Here is a 22,950-nt window from a genome sequence, read left to right as displayed (position 1 = left end):
CTGCGGAGGAGAGAGGATAACTGAAGTCTCTTAAGGGATCCTTTGTTCCCCTTACCGAAGCTTTGCAGTTTATATTGTGTCCAGCATCCTCCTGGTCTTCTCCTGACATTTCTCCTGTTTATAAATTACTTCTCCTGTTTATAAATTACTGTAAATTGTATGCCCACGCTCCTCTATTTTAGCTGAACTCTGTTAGCTGTGGCGGCAACCCCGGGTGCCTGGGAGAGCCGGCACAGAGCCACGGGCAGGCGGGGGGCTGGTTCTGTGATGTGCACGTGCTGGGACGGGAGAGGCACGGCAGACCAGAGGAGACAGCAAAGCCACTCCAGCCCTGAGCACAGACCGTCGGGGAGAGGGCCCTTGAGAAAAATCCTGGTGTGCTTTTCAGACCCAGCGCTGGCTGAAGGGTGCGTAAAAGGAGGAGCAGAGCGTGGCTGTTAACTCTCCACTTGGATGGGAAGCGTCAGCCGCGCTGTTCCCCAGCCCCGAACCCCAGCGGCGGTCGCACATTGCACTGGCACCGGGCCAGGCAATGGGAGCTTCAAATATTTATCATCTGGCACTCGCCAATTTTCTGTCCTTCCTGAGAGCTTCCGCTCAGGCTTGGATGGCTTCCAGGAGTGACACCGCAACGGCAAATCAACAAGATTGACGGCACAGCGTGAGTTCAGCCCCCTCTTTCACAGTCTGTAAAACAAACCTTACTCACCTTGTCTCTGTCAAATATTTCACACGTATCCCTGTCACATGTGCAGTGAGTATCTGCTGTGCTACATGCTTTGGAAATAGCTTCGGTCAAAGATAGTAGCAAACATTAATAGCAGTAGGATGCCCTGAAGCGAGCAGGCTTTAAAAGAAACATATACCTTTCCAAGCATTAGAAGAGATGTTTTCTGTGCCATTATAAAATTAATGCATCGGAAGAAATGGCAAGGAAACAAGCGCTGAGAAAACTGGTTGTGGACAGATGGGCAGGGCCAGATGCTCCCAGCAGCTCTCGGTTTGTCCCTGTTAATGGCGGGCACTGATGCCACATGCCCAGCGGCTCAGAGCCAGGGAGTACCAGGTTGGCTGGCATGACCCATAAATGGACAGATTAAGATTTGTATTAATAACCTCTTGCCATAAGCACAAATGTCACTCCAGACTTGAATTGTGTAGTGCCTAAGGAGTATAAAAACCAGATATTTGGCTCATAGAAAATGTAATGCTCCATATCGTAAAACTGTTACCCACAATGAACTCAGATTTATTTCACAAGCCTTTTCAGTATGGTGTTGAGATGATCTCTGGTGTGAATAGACAAGTAGGATTATCAAGACTGCATGCTCCTCGTCCCGTGTTTGACCCTCTTTGCTGAGCTAGCTGTCCCTGGAGGGACTTCCTCACCATGGGCAGAGAGGGACCAGCAGCACCAGAAGGTGGCTCAAGTTGCTGAGACCTGTGCTGTCCCCAGGGCACTCACCTCCTTCCGCTGATCACAGAGACACCAGAGCTGACCGTGCTCCTCACTGAGGTACCTGGGCTTAGTACCTATAGCCAGGGAGGATGAATCTCAGCATGAACATCTAAGAAGTACTAGGTGAAACCTGTGGGACAAAGACATCCTGAATCTCTCATGCTCCTCTTCTCTGCAGAGCAGACTTTGCCACCCGCTGTCCGAGGCAGGTTTGCAGGGCTTCCCAACAAAGCCCTTCCAACAGCTGCTGAGTTTGTTGGAGATGGCAAAGCCCCACCAATGTGACCTCGCTATAAAAACAGAGGGTTTATTTACGATCGTGTTTGGATGATCGTAATTCCAGGTAGGACTAAATATGTGGCGCTGGTGAATAACCTCTTGCCATGAGATGATATTGCATCAAGCACAAGGACAGCAGTAAAATAATTGGGTCCTCTTCTCTCTTCTCAGATCTATCTATGCTGTCCAAAAAACCAAGGTATTCCTCAGAAACAGTGTCTGAGGTGATTGATTTCATTGATATGAAGATGCCCCTAAGCCAGCAAAGTTTCTAATGTCCTTCATGTGATGGTCAGGGAGAGGACTTCCTAAGACAGCAAATGCTTATGGATTAGTCAGATTCTACATTAACATGGGAATACACAAGTGAAGGGATTTCCTCAAGTCATCAAATCACGTCACCAACTATGGCAGACACCGCATCATGTCAGCCTACCTCCGCATAAAATGAGCACACTCCACCTTGACATGAGACAGGTAGAGTCACCCCAGATGTGTGTGATGCTGCTAGGTGCCACCTCCAGCCTAAGCAACGCTCTGCATCGCCTGAGGACCTGGGGGCCCTTTGAGAATTGATGCACAGGCACAGGCAAGAAAAAACATCCCAGCATCAGGAATGCAAGTAACCTGTCATACGGCCACGTGCCTTCAGCAGGAACCACAGCTGTGGGGCAGGAGATTTGCAGTGGTGGTAGAGAAATATCTGTGAAGAAACCCCTCAGCAGTGTCTCAAGGCCTGGTATATACAATTGTATATGTGTATAAATCACAGAATCACAGCTTCACAGATTGGTAGGGGTTGGAAGGGACCTCTGGAGATCATCTAGTCCAACCCCCTGCTAAAGCAGGATCACCTAGAGCAGGTTGCACAGGATCACGTCCAGGTGGGTTATGAATATCTCCAGAGAAGGAGACTCCACAGCCTCTCTGGGCAGCCTGTTCCAGTGCACACATGTAAGTGTTAATAATTGTGAAGACATGTGACTGATTACTGGAAAGCACATGGAATAATATACAATAAAATCTTTGTAAAAATGCGAAGTACTGCAGAGCAGTACTTTGGATGATGCCTGTGGTTGGGTAGGGAGGGCACAGTGGGCTGTGGCTGTATCATGTGTCACCTGGGCAGGTGTGGGCCACCTCTACCAAGCAGACAGATGCTTTCCAGCTAGTGAGATGCTGTCAGGGGCAGCCACCAGGATCAGACACCAAGCAAGACAAAGAGGGTACCACTGCAGTGAACGGCTTGAAGCCCAGAAATAATCTTTGCAAACAACTAAAGGCAAGTGGCTATGCCGAAAGATGAACAATACTCACCGAAGTGCAGCAAAACCAAAACCTCTGCTAGACCACGTATCCATAATGTTATAGGCTGCAAGCAGCAACCTGCTGCATAGTCTGTTCTCATGTTCTTCCCCTCACACCTGGAGACTGCAAGAACACAGTGGTGGTGGGGATGGACTTCTACACTAGCCCCAAACTGCCCAGCAATCCCCAGCTGAGCTGAGTATCTCCAGGACTTTACACATGCCGACAAGCATACATATATGTATGTGTGCATTTCTGAAGACCACAGTTTCCCAAACCATAATACCAATAACACCTGAAACTGGGGTGCTGTAAAGTTGGGAGGAAGGCTCTGCTTTTCCTGCTTATCCCTATTCTCCCAGGTGGCACAAATTCAATGTATGGGCTGTTCTTCCCTCCCTCCCTCCCTCCCTGACAGCTGTGAACACGTGCCATCAGCATGTATGAGGAGACACACACGAACTGTTTTTGGCTCAAGGATGTACAAGAAGAGCGTCGTGCCTTGCTCACCAGCAGGCTTCATCTTACGCTGTTTCTGATGGGGCAGCCTCTATTTCTCCTTCCATTCCTCCCCTGTGGATTTTTCCTATGGTACATTCTTGACTGGTTCAAAGCATCTGAAAATACCTTTCATCTGCCTCCTAACCACGGAAGGGTGAATATTTCAGCCTCCGCAGCAAAGAGCAAACAACCATCCAGTTTCCTGAAGGGTGTCAAAATATCTCTGCAACCACACATATTAATAAAGTAATGGTTATTTAAGCATGAAATGCAGCATCAAGTTGTAAGGGCCAACCAGTTTAGTGCAGAACTACACAGCTTTATTTAGCAAGAGACATGGAGGCTGTGCATGAGGGAAGGCGTGCTTTTGAAAAGGGTAGGAAGCTCCAATTTTATGATCAAGTAGTACCTGCCATGGCATAGTGTTACTGCCTAGACACCACAGAAAATGAAAATCCTGTTTATTCATATAGAAATATGTCAAAGTCTGACACCCTAATTTGAAGACACAGCTGCAATCCATAAAAAAGGTGGATGCAAAACCATGGAAAATAGAAAGGGGCCTGCACAGAACATAGAGGCTGGAAAAGCATATTTAGTCACTTAATCTCTATAGGGAAAGGAGAAGGGCAGCAAACAATAGAGTAAGTTATTATCCAGCTGAGGGAAATAGGAAAAATTATACTTATAAATGTACTGAAAATGAAAATTGTGCATGGGCAGTCCTCTCCAACTGAGAAGCAGATGATACAATTTGGGGCCTTAGAACTGTTAATTTCATTGTTAGTTTAAAAATAAAAGACAATCTCCAGGAAGCTACAAAGGTAAAACTAGCAGTTCCAGACATTGCAATTTGTAAGATATTTGCTAATGAGGTTGCTGAGCACTGGTAAATAGTTTTGGAAAAAGAGAAAGCCAAAAGATCAGAAATAAAATTCACCTTGAATTTTCAAAGACAGAAGAGATGCAGATCTGTGATTTAGTGTCCTTAGCTACAATAAAAAAAAAAAAAAACAAATTGTTTTTATCAACCTGATTGCTATGCTGTAAGTACAAAAGCAGAGATATACACCACCAGCAGTTCATGAGAGCTCCAATAAAATGCATTCAGAAACGTTACTAGAAAATATAACCCATATTGGCACATACTGCTCCTGGGCAAAGCTCTGAATACTTAACCACTGCACTCAGTGAGGGGCAGCTTTGCTCTAAAGACACTCTGCTGAACATGCTCTGCTCTACATCTCCCTTTCACTATGTATTTCTGCCCTTTTAAAAGATCATACAATGATTCTTCAAACTGGTTTTGTACATTTTTTACAGAGACATTAATCTGGAGATTTTCTTTTTTCCCCAGCTAGTTGGGTTTTTTTGTTTTGTTTTGTTTTGTTTTGTTTTTTAATGTTTCCAGCATTGAAGAAATGTTTTCAAGGCAAATCTGCCACTTTGCTGCACAGCAGCTCAAACAGCAAACTACCTGCCACGTGCAAAGTGATGGCAAACTCTTTTTCCAAACTTCATCTTTAGCTTGTGAACTTTTCAGGCAGTTCCAAACCGCCTTTCCTTTTATTAGGAAGGCTGTAATTACTATCTGAGGGCAACCTTTGTTATGACATGAAAAGAAGCACTCCAGCTACTGTGCTAAACATTAGATGTTCGGCTGAGTGATAAAACACTATAATCAAGCTCCGCATGTGACTATCTCCTTCAACCAACCGTTGCATGCATAAGCGCTAAAATTTCAAATCACATAGTATTTATTAGCGCACAGCATAGGCTTGTGAAATTAATGTCTTATTTCACAGATGTTTAGAAAAAGAGAAAGCTGAATAACCACTGTTGTGCACTGTGTTCCTCCTGACCTGGCATGCGTTGCCATTAAAAACAATAGTGGTGGTAATGGCTCTCTAGAGACCGGGTGTTTCTCTGTGTGTGGTGGGCAGGTGCAAAGGTTTAAGTGATATTTTTGTTTTTAAGCAAAAGTCAATAAATCACATGTTAATACTGCACAAATGTAGCATTTCCCTGGTCTCGCTGTTTGTGTAAACTGAGAGGTTTTTGTATTTTCTATGAAATTGGAGGTGGGATTCCTTCAACCCAACTTTGCCCTTCTAAAACATAGTGGTCTAGCCCTGAGTTCTCTGTAGGGTAAGTAGAAGTTCCTTTAGGAGAGAATCTTATCAATCTACCTGGGACATTTATTTTAGGATGGATCAATAGGTCTCCAGAGCTGCTTTGACATGGCTGCTGCTCCTCCACGTGACCCTCAGAAGTGGCATTTTTCAGTCCTGGTTTCAGGAGCTAGGGGATTGTGAGAGATATTTCCTTTTATATGAAATAGAGAGGAAAAAGAAAGAATTTTCTAGGCTGCTTGATTTCCAAGAAGAGTTCAAAATATGAGTCCTAATAGCCAAAATACATTAAAAAATCCCTAATCCTTAAATCAATCTCAGTAGTTTCTGGTATATTCCATTATATTCCCTGGCTACGTTTCATAATGCCAGCACTAAATGGTTCCTTCATGCCTTGGGAGGGATCACTCCCATCAGGACTGCACTGAGCAAAACTCTGTTGTGGGATATTCTCCTTGTCTAAGGGTGCATGGATGGGCCAGGAGTGCACTGAGGAGCGGAGGGCAGGACAGTACGATACTGCTGGGTGGGGATCCACAGAAGGTCGCAGCTGCTCAACTTTACCACTGTTGGAGACCAGTGGGTGATGTAAACTAGGAAACCTAGAGAAGAAAGGTGGACATGAGAGTTTCCCTCTAGGCTGGTCACAAATTTTAGCCCTATCTCTGTACAAGTCTTTCACTGAAGGTCCCTCACCAGCTCCCTCCTTTTTCCAACAGACTGGTATTGGCATGACAGTAGAGAAGACCGCTATGGAGACCCATGCTCTGGTGGTCCCACAGGCTGAGATCAGGAGGAATCTGATCAATGAATTGTTGTTTCACCCCAATAAGTGATTTAATAAGAGTCAAGCTGTGTTCCTTATTTATTAATTCCAGGAAATCATGTCTTCCCCATGTCTTTGGGTCTGTGTTACATATTGCAAGTTTTCTGGAGCAGAATTATGTCTTTGTTATAACTTGCGCAGCTGAAACACGTCTTCAGTGATAGCAAAACAAATCATAATGATAATACGGTAACTATGGGAATCTGCACTGTTGCTGTTTGACTCATTTAAAAAGAGAAGGGTTCAGGCTCATAGAACAGTAGTTCCACATATTTTATTCAGGTTTTCAGATGAACTGGGATATTTTTTATCCTAAAGATTAGGATACTGTATTCAGAGCTGAACTTTTTGTTATGATTCAAAATATAACCTTCTCTGTGTTGATTTGCTAAACAAATGCATAAATTAAATTTATTCAGATATCTAAATATAGAAATATTGATTGCGATGAGGTAGATCAATTTGATAGTCTTAGTTTGCTTGCAGAAGCCTTTCTAGCATCACTACTAAAGAAGACAGTTTTTTCTCTAGGTTATGCTGTGCATTTGGTTGTCACAGTCTGTGTAACATGTATGTATGATGGATCCAATGTATAGAATCATAGAATCACAGAACGGTTTGTTTGGGTTGGAGGGGACCTTAAAGATCATCTAGTTCCAACCCCCCTGCCATGGGCAGGGACACCCTCCACTGGACCAGGTTGCCCAAAGCCCCATCCAACCTGGCCTTGAACACTTCCAGGGATGGGGCATCCACAGCTTCTCTGGGCAACCTGGTTGAGTGCCTCTCCACCCTCACAGTAAAGAATTTATTCCTTATATCCAGTCTAAACCTACCCTCCTTCAACTTAAAGCCATTACCCCTTGTTCTATCACTCCATGCCCTTGTAAACAGTCCCTCTCCAGATTTCTTGCAGGCCTCCTTTAGGTGCTCTAAGGCTGCTATAGGGTCTCCCCAGAGCCTTCTCTTCTCCAGGCTGAACAACCCCAACTCTTTCAGCCTGTTGTTGTAGCAGAGGTCCTCCATCTCTCTGATCATCTTTGTGGCCCTTCTCTGGACCTGATCCAACAGCTCCACGTCCCCCTTATGTTGGGGACCCCAAAGTTGGACACAGTACTCCAGGTGGGTCTCATGAGAGTGGTGTAGAAGGGGAGAATCACCTCCCTTGATCTGCTGATCACGCTTCTTTTGATACAGCCCAGGATATGGTTGGCTTTCTGGGCTGCAAGCGCACATTGCTGGCTCATGGTGAGCTTCTCGTCCACCAACACACCCAAGTCCTTCTCCTCAGGGCTGCTCTCAATTCATTCGCCGCCCATCCTGTAGTTGTGCTTGGGGTTGCCCCGACCCACATGCAGGACCTTGCACTTGGCCTTGTTGAACTTCATGCGGTTCACACGGGCCCACCTCTCCAGCCTGTCAAGGTCCCTCTGGATGGCATCCCTTCCCTCCAGCATGTTGACCACACCACACAGCTTGCCATTTTGGCAAACTTGCAGAGGGTGCACTCAATCCCACTGTCCATGTTGCTGACAAAGATGTTAAACAGTGCCGGTCCCAGTACCGACCCCTGAGAAATGTCACTCATCACTGATCTCCACTTGGACATTGAGCCATTGACCGGAACTCTTTGAGCGCGACCATCCAGCCAATTCCTTATCCACCGAGGGGTCCATCTGTTGAATCCACATCTCTCCAATCTAGAGACAAGGATGTCATGTGGGACAGTGTTAAATGCTTTGCACAAGGCCAGGGAGATGACCTCTGTCACTCTTCCCTTACCCACCAACGCTGTAACCCTGTCATAGAATGCCACCAAATTTGTTTGTACGTTGCTGTGTACAAGACTTAAAAGCGACATTAGGCAACATAAAAAATTCAACTCAGTGCGTTCACTTGGCTGAGGGATGAATTTGGCCCAAAGGCTGGGTGGCTCCACATTTAGACACCTTTACTGTAAGAGCAGGTGTTCATAGGCAGAGCAGGTGGCTAAACACTGTAGTCAGTAGAGATTTAGGATAGCTGCATCATGCCCATGGCCTAAGCAGGTTGTGGTGGGTTGACCCTGGCTGAGGGCCAGGTGCCCACCAGAGCCGCTCTATCACTCCCCTCTTTCATTAGACAGGGGAGAAAAGGTAAAACTTACGGGCCGAGATAAGGACAGGGAGAGATCATTCTCTAATTATCATCACGAGCAAACCAGACCGAACTTAGAGAGGGAATTCATCTTATTTATTACTAAGCAAAACAGAGCAGAGGAATGAGAAATAAAACCAAAATCTTAAAACACCTCCCCCCACCCCTCCCATCTTCCCGGGCTCAACTTCACTCCCGGCTTCAACCTCCGCCCCCCCCAGCGGCACAGGGGGACGGGGAGTGGGGGTTACGGTCAGTTCCTCACGCGGTGTTTCTGCCGCTTCTTCATCCTCAGGGGGAGGACTCATTGTTCCCCCGCTCCAGCGTGGGGTCCCTCTCACGGGAGACAGTCCTTCACGGCCTTCTCCAACGTGAGTCTCCTCCACGGGGTGCAGACCTTCAGGAGCAAACTGCTCCAGCGTGGGTCCCCCACGGGGTCACAAGTCCTGTCAGCAAACCTGCTCTGGCGTGGGCTCCTCTCTCCACGGGTCCACAGGTCCTGCCAGGAGCTTGCTCCAGCGCGGGCTTCCCACGGGGTCACAGCCTCCTTCAGGTGTCTCCACCTGCTCCGGCGTGGGGTCCTCCACGGGCTGCAGGTGGAATCTCTACACCCCCTCATCCTCCCTCCATGGGCTGCAGGGGAACAGCCTGCTTCACCATGGTCTTCACCACGGGCTGCAGGGGGATCTTGCTCCGGCGCCTGGAGCACCTCCTCCCCCTCCTTCTTCACTGACCTTGGTGTCTGCAGATGTTCTTACATCTTCTCACTCCTCTCTCTGGCTGCAAAAGCTCTCTCTAACTGTTTTTGTCTTTCTTAAATATGTTATCACAGAGGCGCTGATTGGCTTGGCCTTGGCCAGCGGCGGGTCTGTCTTGGAGCCGGCTGGCATTGGCTCTGTCAGACACAGGGGAAGCTTCTAGCAACTTCTCACAGAAGCCACCCCTGTAGCCCCCCCACTACCAAAACCTTGCCACGCAAAACCAACACATTCCACCCCTCGCCTCTGTGAATCACATATTTAAGAATTATCATTAAAATATACATTCAACACAAAACTTCACAAACACTAATCACATCAACAAAGAAAGAGAAAAAAAAAAAAAAAAAAAAGAATTCCCCACACCAACATCAAAACAACACTATCACAACACCAAACAAGAGTGGACAATCTACACACAAAATCTATCTCTAGTCCCTTCACAAATATATCACTCTCAAGTTACGTTCAGTCAATGTTTTGCCCGTTACCTCTTCCAATTACTATCCTTATCTCGAATCTCTCGTGCCCCACGTTGGGCGCCAAAAAGGACTGTGGTGGGTTGACCCTGGCTGGGGGCCAGGTGCCCACCAGAGCCGCTCTATCACTCGCCTCCTCAGCAAGGCAGGGAGGGGAGAAAGGAAGATGGAGAAAAAAAAACAATCCCAAACTCGTGGGTCGAGATAAAGGCAGTTTAATGTAGCTAAAGCAAAAAGCCGCGCGCGGAAGCAAAGCAAAAAGCAAAGATTATTCTCTACTTCCCATCAGCAGGCGATGTCCGGCCACTTCCTGGGAAGTAGGGCTTCAGTAAGTGTGTCCCTTACCCCGGAAGACAAACATTGTAAAACAAAAAAAAACAACGAATGCCCCCGCCCTGTTCCTCCCCCTGGTCTCAGTTTCTTACTGCTGAGCATGACATCATATGGTATGGAATATCCCTTTGGTCAGTTTGGGTCAGCTGTCCTAGCTGTGTCCCCTCCCAAGATCTTGCCCACCCCCAGCCTGCTGCTGGGGAAAAAGAAATGTTGGAAAGCCTTGATGTGTGCTGGCACTGCTCAGTAGTAGCCAAAACACTGGTGTGTTATCAACAGTTTGCTAGCTACCAATACACAGCACAGCACTATGAGGGCTGCTGTGGGGAGAATTAACTCCATCTCAGCCAGACCCAATACACAGGTACAAAAAATGAGATAAGAAAGATCTGCTCCTTTCTGCATATAGCTGCTGAGGCCAGGAGGGTATCTCAGGACATCTCAAACAGCTCTCAAAACCTATGTTTAGGCAAACAAATATAGTTTCTTAGTCAAAAGAGTTGGTAATGCTTGACTGAGCAGATGCACGTGTCCACTTCAGGATGGGATGAGTCACCCTCTAGATTTCTTTGAAGGCTTTGAGTAGACCCCCATTGATTATAGTGGCATCTTAAACACCTAGCATTATCTACATTGAAGATGCCTACATGTATGCATCTGAAGTCAGTTAAATTAGTCCAGAGGTGCATAATTTTTTCCTCTAAATACAGAGAAAGCTAACCTTATTAGCTTAAACTGAATACCTGATACATGAACAGCCCACATGGAGAGTTGAACCCCACACTCCCAGCTTGCCACATACTTTCCAGTTTAGCATAAATGTCCTTTATATCAATCAGGCAGACTTCATGTAGAAATGAGAAATAACAACATTATTATACTATTCTCTAGTGAAAATATAATGGAAATATTGTCTGCTACCAGGTACTTGAGCAAGCTCAGTTCAAAAATCCAGAAGTTGATTGAACCCTTGTGTCTGTGCTTGTACCAGGACCCTGAATTTTTGGCTCAGAGGTAAAACTGAGAAAAAAAAATGTGTTCAAATGCCATTAACATATTTGTTAGTAGTAAGTTGATTTTCTAGATGTTATTCTATAATCATCATGGTTCAATTGCACTAGACAAAACATAGATTCAAACTTTCTTTTGATCATAGTACAGCTATTACCAGACTTTTTGTTGTTATGAAATACCTCCAGAAGAGTAGTCTGATTCATGTGATTTTCACGACTGAAGATAATCAGGAAAATCTGGAAGATCTGTTACCTGACATCTTGACTCAAATTGCTCCCCACATACTGCATTTGATCTCTCATATACATGACCAACTAAGACTATTTTTATCTGGTGTCCTGGTTTTGCCCCAGCCAGCAGCTAAGCACCATGCATCCCCTCACTCACTCCCCTCTGGTGCGATTGGGGAGAGAATCAGAAGAGTGAAAGTGAGGAAAACTTGTGGGCTGAGATAAAGACAGTTTAATAGATAAAGAAAAAGCTGCGCACGCAAGCAAAGCAAAACAAGGAATTCATTCACCACTGTCCATGGGCAGGCAGGTGTTCAGCCATCTCCAGGAAAGCAGGGCTCCATCATGCGTAACGGTTACTTGGGAAGACAAACGCCATCACTCCGAACGTCCCCTCTTCTTTCTTCTTCCTCCAGTTTTACACGCTGAGCATGACGTCATATGGTATGGAATGTCCCTTTGGTCAGTTGGGATCAGCTGTCCCAGCTGTGTCCCCTCCCAACTCCTTGTGCATCCCCAGCCTACTTGCTGCTGGGATGGTGTGAGGAGCAGAAGAGGCCTTGGCTCTGTGTGAGCACTGCTCAGCAGTAACAAAAACATCCCTGGGTTATCAACACTGTTTCCAGCACAAACCCAAAATACAGCACGATACGAGCTACTGTGAAGAAAATGAACTCTATCCCTGCCAAAACCAGCACATCTGGATATGAAAAACTTGATGGAGTGCTGAAAACTCTCTGTTTTCTCAGAGAGTTTGGCAGCTGTAATTAGTTGGACCTCAGCAATTCTGAAATCTGCTGTTTACAAACAAGCAGTTTGAGTGGCAACATGTATTCTCCATACTCTGCATATTTTGGTAAAATCATTCCAGTCTTTCTTTGCAATCTTCAGCAATACTTCTCTGATGCTTCAGCTGCAATCTTTCCACATCATAAATATTTTGACAACATCCTTTAGAGTATCTCAATCTCAAATCTCAGTCAGATTCATCTGTCATTTACAGGCATGTTTGGCTCGTTTGCTTATAATGGGTAGATTGTGTGCTTTCAGTAACAGGTGTCATTAGAAAATACCAATATGACCAGAAAGCAGAGAGAAGACAAAGAAGGAACATGAAAGACAATAGGAAGGTAAATCATATAAAGAGAGCTATGGAGATCTCTTCACAGAGATTTTCTAGAAAAATGTAGTCAGGAGAAAAGTGATGAAATTGAGAGGCAGAAACTTTAAAACCAGAGCTGTTTCTTCCTGCAGAGTGGAATTGCCAAAAGATGCTCTTTACATGGTTTTCCATGTTATCTCTGTTATGTGTCTGATCCTCAATGCAGAGGTGATTTTCTATCCTTTTGGAAAGAGGATTGCATCCTGCAGGCACCCATTACAAAAGATAATGAAAAAAATGGGTTAGTTTGGCTTAGAAATCCCTATGTTTAGTAAAATATTACACATGATTCAGGAAAAGAAACATCAATAATAATAAAGAAGATGCTTTATCATCAAACAGGAGAAAAAGCAGTAAGGACATCGATACAAGTGTCTAGTGCTGACTGATGTGTCAGATGGTTTATACTACTGCATAAATAATACCTGGTTTTGCTTTTTATTCCTGTTCACTGGCAGAACAGCCAGTGGCATGCCAAAGAAAGCAAAGAAAAACCCACTTAGAAATGATTCTCTGGAGTCTGCAGCCATCCACTTCACTGAGGAATAACTCATCTGAGAGAACAAAACATTCCTGCTCCTTGCGGCATTACTGCAGACACTAATGGAGTTATAAGTCTTTGCAATCTATTCCTTTTCCAGTATGGGGTTGTTGGTTTTTCTGGGTAGTGACAATGCGTTTTGAATTTATATTTAAAAAAACCGAAACAAAACAAATCTCTTTCTTGACTGCTTGCTGAAAACGTAAAAGGCTAATGTTCACTTCTATAGGGAAGTAAGTAAAAGAAAATGCTCCTCCCCTGTATTTTCTGCACCAGCAATCAAACTCCTAGGCAGTGAAACACAAAAATTGGCAAGGTTTCCTATTGTTTATCCATTCCTAGAATGGGAAAGAGGATGCAATACAGAACAGAGCACTGGATCCATGATTTGACTCCTTACCCTAAGACTTGCATCAGCAAAAGCCAGATTTATTTGCTGTGCAGTATATTCATTCTCCCCCTCTACACCACGCTCATGAGACCCACCTGGAGTACTCTGGGGTCCCCAACATAAGGAGGACGTGGAGCTGTTGGATCAAGTCCAGAGAAGGGCCACAAAGATGATCAGAGAGATGGAGGACCTCTGCTACAACAACAGGCTGAAAGAGTTGGGGTTGTTCAGCCTGGAGAAGAGAAGGCTCCGGGGAGACCCTATAGCAGCCTTAGAGCACCTAAAGGGGGCCTGCAAGAAATCTGGAGAGGGACTGTTTACAAGGGCATGGAGTGATAGAACAAGGGGTAATGGCTTTAAGTTGAAGGAGGGTAGGTTTAGACTGGATATAAGGAATAAATTCTTTACTGTGAGGGTGGAGAGGCACTCAACCAGGTTGCCCAGAGAAGCTGTGGATGCCCCATCCCTGGAAGTGTTCAAGGCCAGGTTGGATGGGGCTTTGGGCAACCTGGTCCAGTGGAGGGTGTCCCTGCCCATGGCAGGGGGGTTGGAACTAGATGATCTTTAAGGTCCCCTCCAATCCAAACCATTCTATGATTCTATGATTCTACAAATCATTTAATTTTTTTTACTTCAGTAGTGCCACTTCCAAAAAGCACTTCAGTTCTGCTTGAATCTATTGCCCTGTGTCTACTTGTTAGCAGTAATTTTTGTGCTTCAATTACTTTGATTAATATAACATAAATTGAATAGCTCCTGTTTCATGTACAAGGTTGTTGTTGACAGAATATCTGCTATTAAAATGGAAACCAGCCCTCAGCTAGTGCAGCATATTTGTTCAAATGGGAATCTGGATAAAATAGAGACCTGTCTTTGCCTTGGAAGCTATATGAAGAGGAAAACTATGTGGTCCATTTCAGGACTTTTCATTTTGGAAGAAATATAAGCCCAATCTTCATCTCTACTTCATATTCCTTTGAAAGTATTCTCCTTTCACTTTTTATGGAAAATGCATTTAAGCAAAAATGGGTCTCCAACAGGCCCTTGATTTGATGGAAGCTTCACAAAATGAGACAATTGGCATAGCAAAATACATCTGAGTTTTGAGAAATCCAACTGAGTGGTTATAACATAGCAAACCTTAGCTTTTTAAATTTTCTTTTTTTTTTCTTTATCTTTTTTCATATGAAAAAAGCATAAAAGCTAAGTGTGAAGTACTATAATATTTTACAAGAAAGTATAAACATTCTCTGAAGTTCTGCAGCTGAGTGGTGACACATCACAAGGTCTTTTCTGGGATAGCTAGGAGTGTCCTTTTGACCATGGCATCTGAAGCTCACTGTGTGAGATGGACATATGGAGGTTTCCAGATGCTATGCTTTAATATGTCCATATTTTTAATAGACTGCAGTTTCTAAGTTCAGGGCGTGCTAATTGCAAGCTGCTCTGAGCATATGGAGACTGTTCAATTTTACAGCAATTCAAAGAATAACAGCAACTTGTAATTGGGGGTCATAAAAGAGAATAGACCATTTAGAAGATGGAAAGAAGATAGGTGGAATGGCATTTATCACTGACAGCTGTACTTTATGTATCAGAAGAACTAAGTTTTGTATGTTTTGGCTGAAGAAGAATGAAAAGCACAAGGACAACTTTTTCCTTGCGGAGATGGTCAAGTGTTTCCTTGCTGTTCCTTGGTCTGGGCTTATTACTGCAAGAGACTCAGTTCCCCTGACTTTGGTGGGCTTGCAGTATTCATTTTTCACATCAGGCCGTGCATTCAACAGTTACAGACAGAAAAACTAGAACTAAATGCTGACAACCAATGCAAACATACATCTTGGTTTGTAAAACTCAATCATATTTGCCCATTTCTCATAAAAAGGACATAGTCTGGTAAAGACAGGAGCAGAGCTGCCACTTAGAAACAAATCACCCAGCAACAGGACACTAGTGCTCCTTGCTTGTAGCCTAAGAATACTCTTAATTATGCAATTTCTGGGTTTTCAGTATTCTCTCATGGACAGTAATCTATTCTTTAGCCTCATTCCCATCCAGAAAAGGATTGATTAGGATCTGTTACGCTTCCATTTCAATAGTTTTTGGCCACAGTAGAAGCTATGCTCAGTACTTCTGCTGCACTTAGTTCTCCCTGAGTCCCAGCTCTGGAGCATCATCTTTCTTCCCCAGATTCCATGCACAGAGGTGGGTACAGCATGGAGCATTTGTGGGAACACGGTTAGTCCTTTTCTTCTATTGAGAATTTTCCTCTGTAGTGTGTACCTGAAGAAAGTAAAAAGGCAGGGGTTTTTACCATATACAACAAAAAACTCATCCATGTAAAACCTTAAGAAGAACAGGCCCAGTTCTCATCTTATTTATATGTGTTTAAGGTAAGAGCAACTCGGGGGCAAAAATTGGGCTGATGCAATTAGACTGAAGAATTTAAAAAGATTTATGGGAAACTTGTAAAGCGAGCTCCTGAAGGGCTTTGATTGTTTATGCCCTTTGTTCTCCCCTTCAGTTGATGCTTCATCCAAAACACGCCTGTCGCTCACACTGATGCAGAAAGAAGCCAAAATTGCTCCTGGCAGTTGTGGGAACTCAGAAAGCAATGGTGTGGCAAAGCGGGGAGCTTTCCTGATGACCAGGAAGCCTTTGCATAAACTAATCCCCTCCAAGGGCTCTTCATGAGGAACTCCATTTTCTGTCAGTGTGATGCTAAACACCAGCTTGACTTTTGATCCAGAAAGGTTCAAAGTTGCCTTCAGTCTTCAGAAGTTGTTCCAGCCTCCTCAAGATTCTCAAATTTTATTTCTCTCTTTCTCTTTTTTTTTCCTTTCTTTATTTTTCCCCCTTTTTACACAGCATAAAATCAAGTCTGTGAGCATTAAGATTCAGTTTCTAAAGCAGTGTTCACTGAGAAAAAATAAGATGCAGAAATTTCACATCTGAGCTCTCTTTCTAGTTGATGGAGAGACATAGACACTTCTGGAATGTGATTCATCTTAGCCTAAAATTAGGCCTCCTAAATAGGACAGCTGAATTGCACCCTAGATTACCTATTGCTCTCCTTTGAGCACAGAGTGAGCCAAAGGCGATGGGCTCAGATGTACTGTTGAGATTGCAAATGTCTAAAGCTAGGTGAGATGAATCCCACTCACAAACTTTGAAAAGTAGTGTATTTGCATAGGCTGAACAACCACTTTTAATATGAGAATGGAGAATAAAATGTCCAGATCTCTCATCTGTGCTTACTGTAGTGTTGGAAAACATTTTGATGAAGTGGTATTGCTTTGACTTTATATTCTTTTCTGAACTTTCAGGTACAGATAAGAGACCAGTTCACACTGGGAGGTTTATTTGTTGAATTCCATCTTGTTTCTGTATGTTCCAGGAAGAAGATCATGGTTCTCTCAGATATATTTGTTATTTGGTCTAATTCACTGAATCATTTCTGCTGCACTCTCTTAGTCTGCTCTTTGCTCATGAACAAATCATTTTGCACACTGAAAATTTCATGTTGCTTCCATCAGACACAGAAGCATATCTAATTTTTCTGAATTAGGATGACAGAAGAAAAAAAAAAAGATGAACACAGACCGTGCTTTTAAATTACAATAATAGTTTACAGTGAATAACTCACTTTCCATCTTAAGATGTATGTATTTCCTAAACATTGGTTTATCTTGCAATTAGATCATGTGAATATTATACTGCGTAACTGACTGCCAACAGCTTCAATGGTCTGCCATAAATTCCACTCACTGCCCTTTTTCCTCTAATCTGGGTGTCTGCACAGCTGAATGGCTGCTTTTGCTCAAATGGACATTTGGACATACAGCTCCCACTGTTGAGTACAGCCTGCTCAAAAATGCATGTACCAGTTAACCACAAAGTCTGAGCATCTTGGTTTTTAAAACTTAAATTATACAGTTCACATCCAGATACCTAAACTATGAAATCCAGTTGATCCAACTGCAGACATCTAATGTGCTACATCTTAAATACCAAAATGAACCAGTCATCCTAAAAAAAGATCTGATATTTCCTATACAGTCAGCGGTGAGATGTCTTCAAAGGAAGATTCTGTCCGCCTGGATTTCTGAAGGACTGATTCACTAGGCATGTAAAATGCAGGCACAGATAAGGTATCTAAATTAGGCTGGCTGAATCCCATCATAGGCACCTCTTCTCCTTTAAGAATCAATGTTCCCACAGAAGTTAATGGAAATTGGGTGCATTTATAGGAATTAGCTTAAGACTTCAACCCAAGTCCTGGACAAAATTTGTAGTGGAACTGGAAGAAGGATCCATCAGGGCAATTTTTAGGGCTACACTCAGTTTCCAGACATTGTTATCTAGTGCCTTCTGAGGTGCCTGAGGATGTCTGAGACCTACGCATGGGCTGTGGGTGTGACAGAGACCCAAGACCTAGGTCCTTCTAGACTGAGTCAAGAGGAGAACCCTTAGTCATCTCAAGGAACAGTAGATGCCCTTACGCAAGAAACTGCACTAAGCTCCTAGTTTTAACTGCAGAATTTGAGAAGCTACGGACAAGATATTTCTAGGTTGAAGTGTGTAATGGCTTTATTAGCTGAAAACTATAGAAGGGCTTTTTTCTTTTGCTCTTGATCAAGTTCTATTCACAATATTTTCACTCTGTGCCCCCACTTCCTCAGACCCATAGTGTTCATTATTTTCATAAATAAATGTAGGAAACTATTTTTACTTTTATCATAAAACACCGACAATAGCGGTTTCTTTCATTTGCCAGCCTTACTGGCAAATTTGTGATTTCTTCACTCGTCACTAATATGTCTGGTAACTAGGTATCTTCTATATGTATATTGATGAATAGTTAGAAATAGGGTCATCTCTTGGTTACGCCAGAGGCCTGGGGGATTGGGATCTAGTTCTTCTCATTACTTGCTTATATGATCGTGACTACTTTCCTTTGTGATCATGGGTGAACCACTTCTATCTATATTTCAGTTATTACTGGCAGTAGATCAATGTGAGAGGAGAATGGCATGGAGAACCACAAACTGAAAGGGTAAATCCATGCTGTGTTGGGCCATGCAGATGTCCCAGCTTGTACAAAAGCTGCTCAGTGCTCAGCTTAACATAGCCAGGCTGGTGTCAGCCCATGCAGCCGGCTGAGTTGCTCCGTACCCATCCTTGCAAGGACGGGGGTCTGTGGGGAGAGCCATCGCCAACCTGTCTGCACCCGATGTTTCCCTTACTTTCCTTGTTGCAGCCAACCATGTCTTAGTGATCAGGTACCAATAACTGACATTTATGCCCATTTACTGCAGCCAGTCTGGGCTGCAACGTGCTGAGCTCTTTCCACTACTGAAATAAGAGCTGGGGTAGCTCAGCGCATTATAGGATTAGGCTCAGTTGCCTAAACCAGAGCCATTTTTCCCACCTTCCCAGCCCTCTCCAGCTCTGTAGGTATCAGCTATTATCTTTTAATAGCTTTAATAGCACTATTGTTGTTGTTCTTTAGCTAGGTAAGAAAATCCGTAATCCAAGCTGTCTGAAAATTGCCTGATAAAATGTTCGGAGAAAATTGCCACCCACATACTGTATTCCTCTGCAATGTATGGGACCATTTCCAGCGCTTGTACAAGATGAGAGAACATGTGTATTTACAAATGCAGATACTTACGTTTAAACATAAATATACTAATGCAGATAGGAAAATTGGATGGGGAAGTGTTTATGTGTGATTTTAAAAAGCTACCAGGGTAGGCACGCTAGTCATCTAGCTCATAAACATGAGCCTTGCACCTTTGTTTTCCTTGTACCTCTTAATACTTATATAAAGTTACAGAAAGAGGTAAAGCTATTTGCTTGCACAGAAAGGAATCAGAGTCACAGAAGCCAAAGTCTTGATACCTAAGTATGTGAAACTGAACATTTAACCTCATATTTTGGCAGTCTGGTAAAAGCAGTCTGATCTCCTAATTAGAATAGGAACTGTCAATGGCAGACCACTCGGAATTGAATCATTGCTCTATCTGTCTAGATAAGGATTTTAGATACCTACCTTTAAATACATGTATTTGAAAACACTGGATACCATGTTTCTGTCTAAAACAATGGTGCAACTCTACAGTTCAGTGTTGCTACTATGCAAATGGATGTGACTTCACATGTTGTTCTAGTACTGGTATGGGTGATAATAGATACCCAGGATTTTAATGCTAGCAATATATTCATAGCTCTGGCTAATAGGACTGACTTATAGCATTATTTCAGATAAAAATATTTATTAGTGCAGAATTACAGACTTTCAAAAGAAAACTAACTCCCCAAAAAAACACACTTCAGAAAGCATAGCTTTTTTACCTCTTACTAACCGGGAACCACTAAAACCAGTCTCTAATAAATAACCCCAAGAATTTTACCCTGTCTCTGTACAGCCCAAGGCATCAACTGAGATGAAGAAAATGTCATTCATTTAATTCTTCAGGTGGGGAAAAAGAAGACTATGAAAAATGTATTTTTTTATTGTCAAATATTTCTCCAAAACAATGGCTACAGTTCCCCTGTATGGAGGGGGGGTGTACTGAGTTCCAGTCCTGCCCTTCATCCCTGCCTGGTCACTTAAATTATAACTAAATTGTCAATGGGCAGCAACAACCCATTCTGCATTCATTTCAGTTACTCAGTGTATTACCACTTAGTTACCAGAAACAGACATCCAAAATTTCAGTGCATGGGGAATTTTCTCCTTCATTACAAGTCTGTAGATCTTAGCAGTAGTGTTCCCTACCAGACTATATGAAATCTTGCACCTTATAGGGCAATAGCATCCTTTCCCTGCCCCCCCCCCCCCCCCCCCCGCCCACAAACTACTGATTTATGACTAGGGTTTCTGTTTCTCTTCACTCTTCTTTCTGAGTACTCTTCTTTCCAAGACATCAGGAAATGAATGCCTTACTCTGCTTGCAAACATCTCATAAATAGATGCTTTATGAATTTGAGATTATCTAATAAATATGTTGGGCAAATCCATTTATATTTTAGCTCCTTGCCTCTCAACAATGGTTTAGCCTGAATGCAGTTTAATGCTTCTAGTATAAAGAATTTGGAATTGCAGCTTTATAAAAGATCAATTAAGCTACCAGTAGGGTTTCTGTCCTCTTATGGGATTACCTAATATATCTAAACAAGAGGCCACTTCTGCTGCCAGCACAGAGGAACCCAAGGACATCTGAGGTATTTACATGAGGTTGGCTAAGATACAGGGCCATAGGGAAACCTGTGCCTTGCTGACACCTGGAAATCGAGCAGGATACAACAGAGCATCTAAAATGCCTCCAGGTGCCTATGTGTGGGCAAGCGAATCACATCCTTCTGCCTGAAACTCAATACAAGTGAGGGATGGTCAGTCAAGAGTTGGCAGAGCTTCACCAAACTTAACTTCCCAGTGTGACATCTGAGTTAGAAAAGATGGCCACTGTGCTTTGGTATAGACGTAAATCAATACAGAATCCATCCACTCATCCTGCAAGCAGAGAAACAGGGTATGAATATTACTTTCCCAGTCTACTTTGGGATCATGAGGCCTCTATGCCATCTTCTCAAGGCATTGTGAGAAGGCACTGCCTAGCCTCAAATTAATTTCATTTTGTAAAGGTTACTTGACTCTTTTACCTATGGACTGAGCACTTTTTCAGTTCTGCCATCCAATTGACATCTGCATGAATGATGATGGAAGAAGGCAACTCTTTGTGTTGGTCTAAGTTTGCACAGGAGCTGAATGAATAAGCCATTGACCACGCAAACATCCCAGGAAACAGGATCAGTAGTGCTTGTGAATGGATATTTCATTTCAGTCAGCATACTCTAGGTAACATTTGCTTTATATTTTTTTAAGAGATTTTGCTTCTAACATCTGCTTGTGGCAGTTGTTAGCAGTTTTATTTGTTCAGTGAGTTTTCTGATGGTAACACTCATAGCTGTTCTTCATGGTCAGCTGTGTCTTATGTGGTTCTCTGGCTTCTGTGCTTTGGGACATAAATATTCCCTCACAGTGCCTGGCCAATTGCACAGAAAAATCCCACAGTCCCACTGACAAAGATGCTGACAAAGGTGGTGGGATTCAGTCTGAGACAGAGCATCCTGAATTCAGATGTCTACCTGTGTCTTGGATCTGGCAGGGTCATTGGATAATCCCAGAGCAGCTTTATTTTTCCAAGTTGCAACACAGCCAAATTAGGAATACTTCCTAAGGCAGGTGTTTCCAGCTTTTTTATGCCACAGGGAGATCAGGCACCAGACAGAAAAATAACTCACTGAATTTCTTACTCTGTCAAGCTAGCCATGCATTAACCATCTGCTCCTGCATGCATACACACAGAGGTTAACCTATGATTAAAATTTCCCTTTTCATGATTTCCATGAATTACTCACTTTTATGTGCTGGCATTCATCAGTGGATGGTTGGTGAACCTTGCAAAATGAGGCCTTGGTGTCCTCGAGAAATCATCGATGGACGGTCTTTCAATCCCTGCGAAATCTGCCCTGAGAGGCCTCCCAGCTCAGGGGAGATCCTGGGTTGCACAGCCCGCTGTGGTCCTGGAGAGCTCAAAAGTTCTTACTCTTGGATCACTATTTATAGGATCTCGAGATGATTGGCTTTGGTCAGGATTCTCCGTTCTGGCCACAATTCATGCTGAGCCATTCTGATGGACAATTCAGGCAGCAGGTGTGGCCAGAGTGCCTCACGATGCCCCAGTCACTACCCTTGTGTCCAAGAGAGCAGCACCATGGGGCTTATCCTGACATCTCGGAGTGGCCCGGGGAGCTGCACAACCACCCGACAGTGAATGCTGTGATATAAATGTAGGGGAACACTTATCTACAGAAAGGGTTTTCTTTATTTATCTTCCATTTACAAGCTGTTTAACTCTTCCTATTTACTCTTTCATTGTAGTTACAATGTCTGTCTGGAGGTTATGGATGCCCCCTCCCTGGAAGTGTTCAAGGCCAGGTTGGACGGGGCTTTGGGCAACGTGGTCTAGTGGAGGGTGTCCCTGCCCATGGCAGGGGGGTTGGAACTAGACGGTCTTTGAGGTCCCTTCCAACTCAAACCATTCTATGATTCTATGATTCTGTGATTTAACTTTAGTTAAACTAGACAGAGCCTAGAGAATTTATACCGGTTACATGTAGTTCTGAATAATTCAACAGCTTTTGTGTAGCACCTTTACTGAAATTTTGAATTAAAGTTCTTATACAGCCCAAAGGAGTATTAAGATTGGAGAATAAGGTTTTTACAAAGGCATTTGTGTGTAAGTAAGTAACAGAAAATGGCAATATGACAATATGCCTGGGAACCTAAAAAGTCTAGTAAAAAAAAATAAAAAAAAATCTATAATGTAACT

Source organism: Balearica regulorum, chromosome 3 (assembly GCF_011004875.1).
Source record: "Balearica regulorum gibbericeps isolate bBalReg1 chromosome 3, bBalReg1.pri, whole genome shotgun sequence".
NCBI classification, from domain to species: domain Eukaryota; kingdom Metazoa; phylum Chordata; class Aves; order Gruiformes; family Gruidae; genus Balearica; species Balearica regulorum.
The sequence above is the reverse complement of the archived record's forward strand: the minus strand, read 5'-3'. Positions refer to the sequence as shown.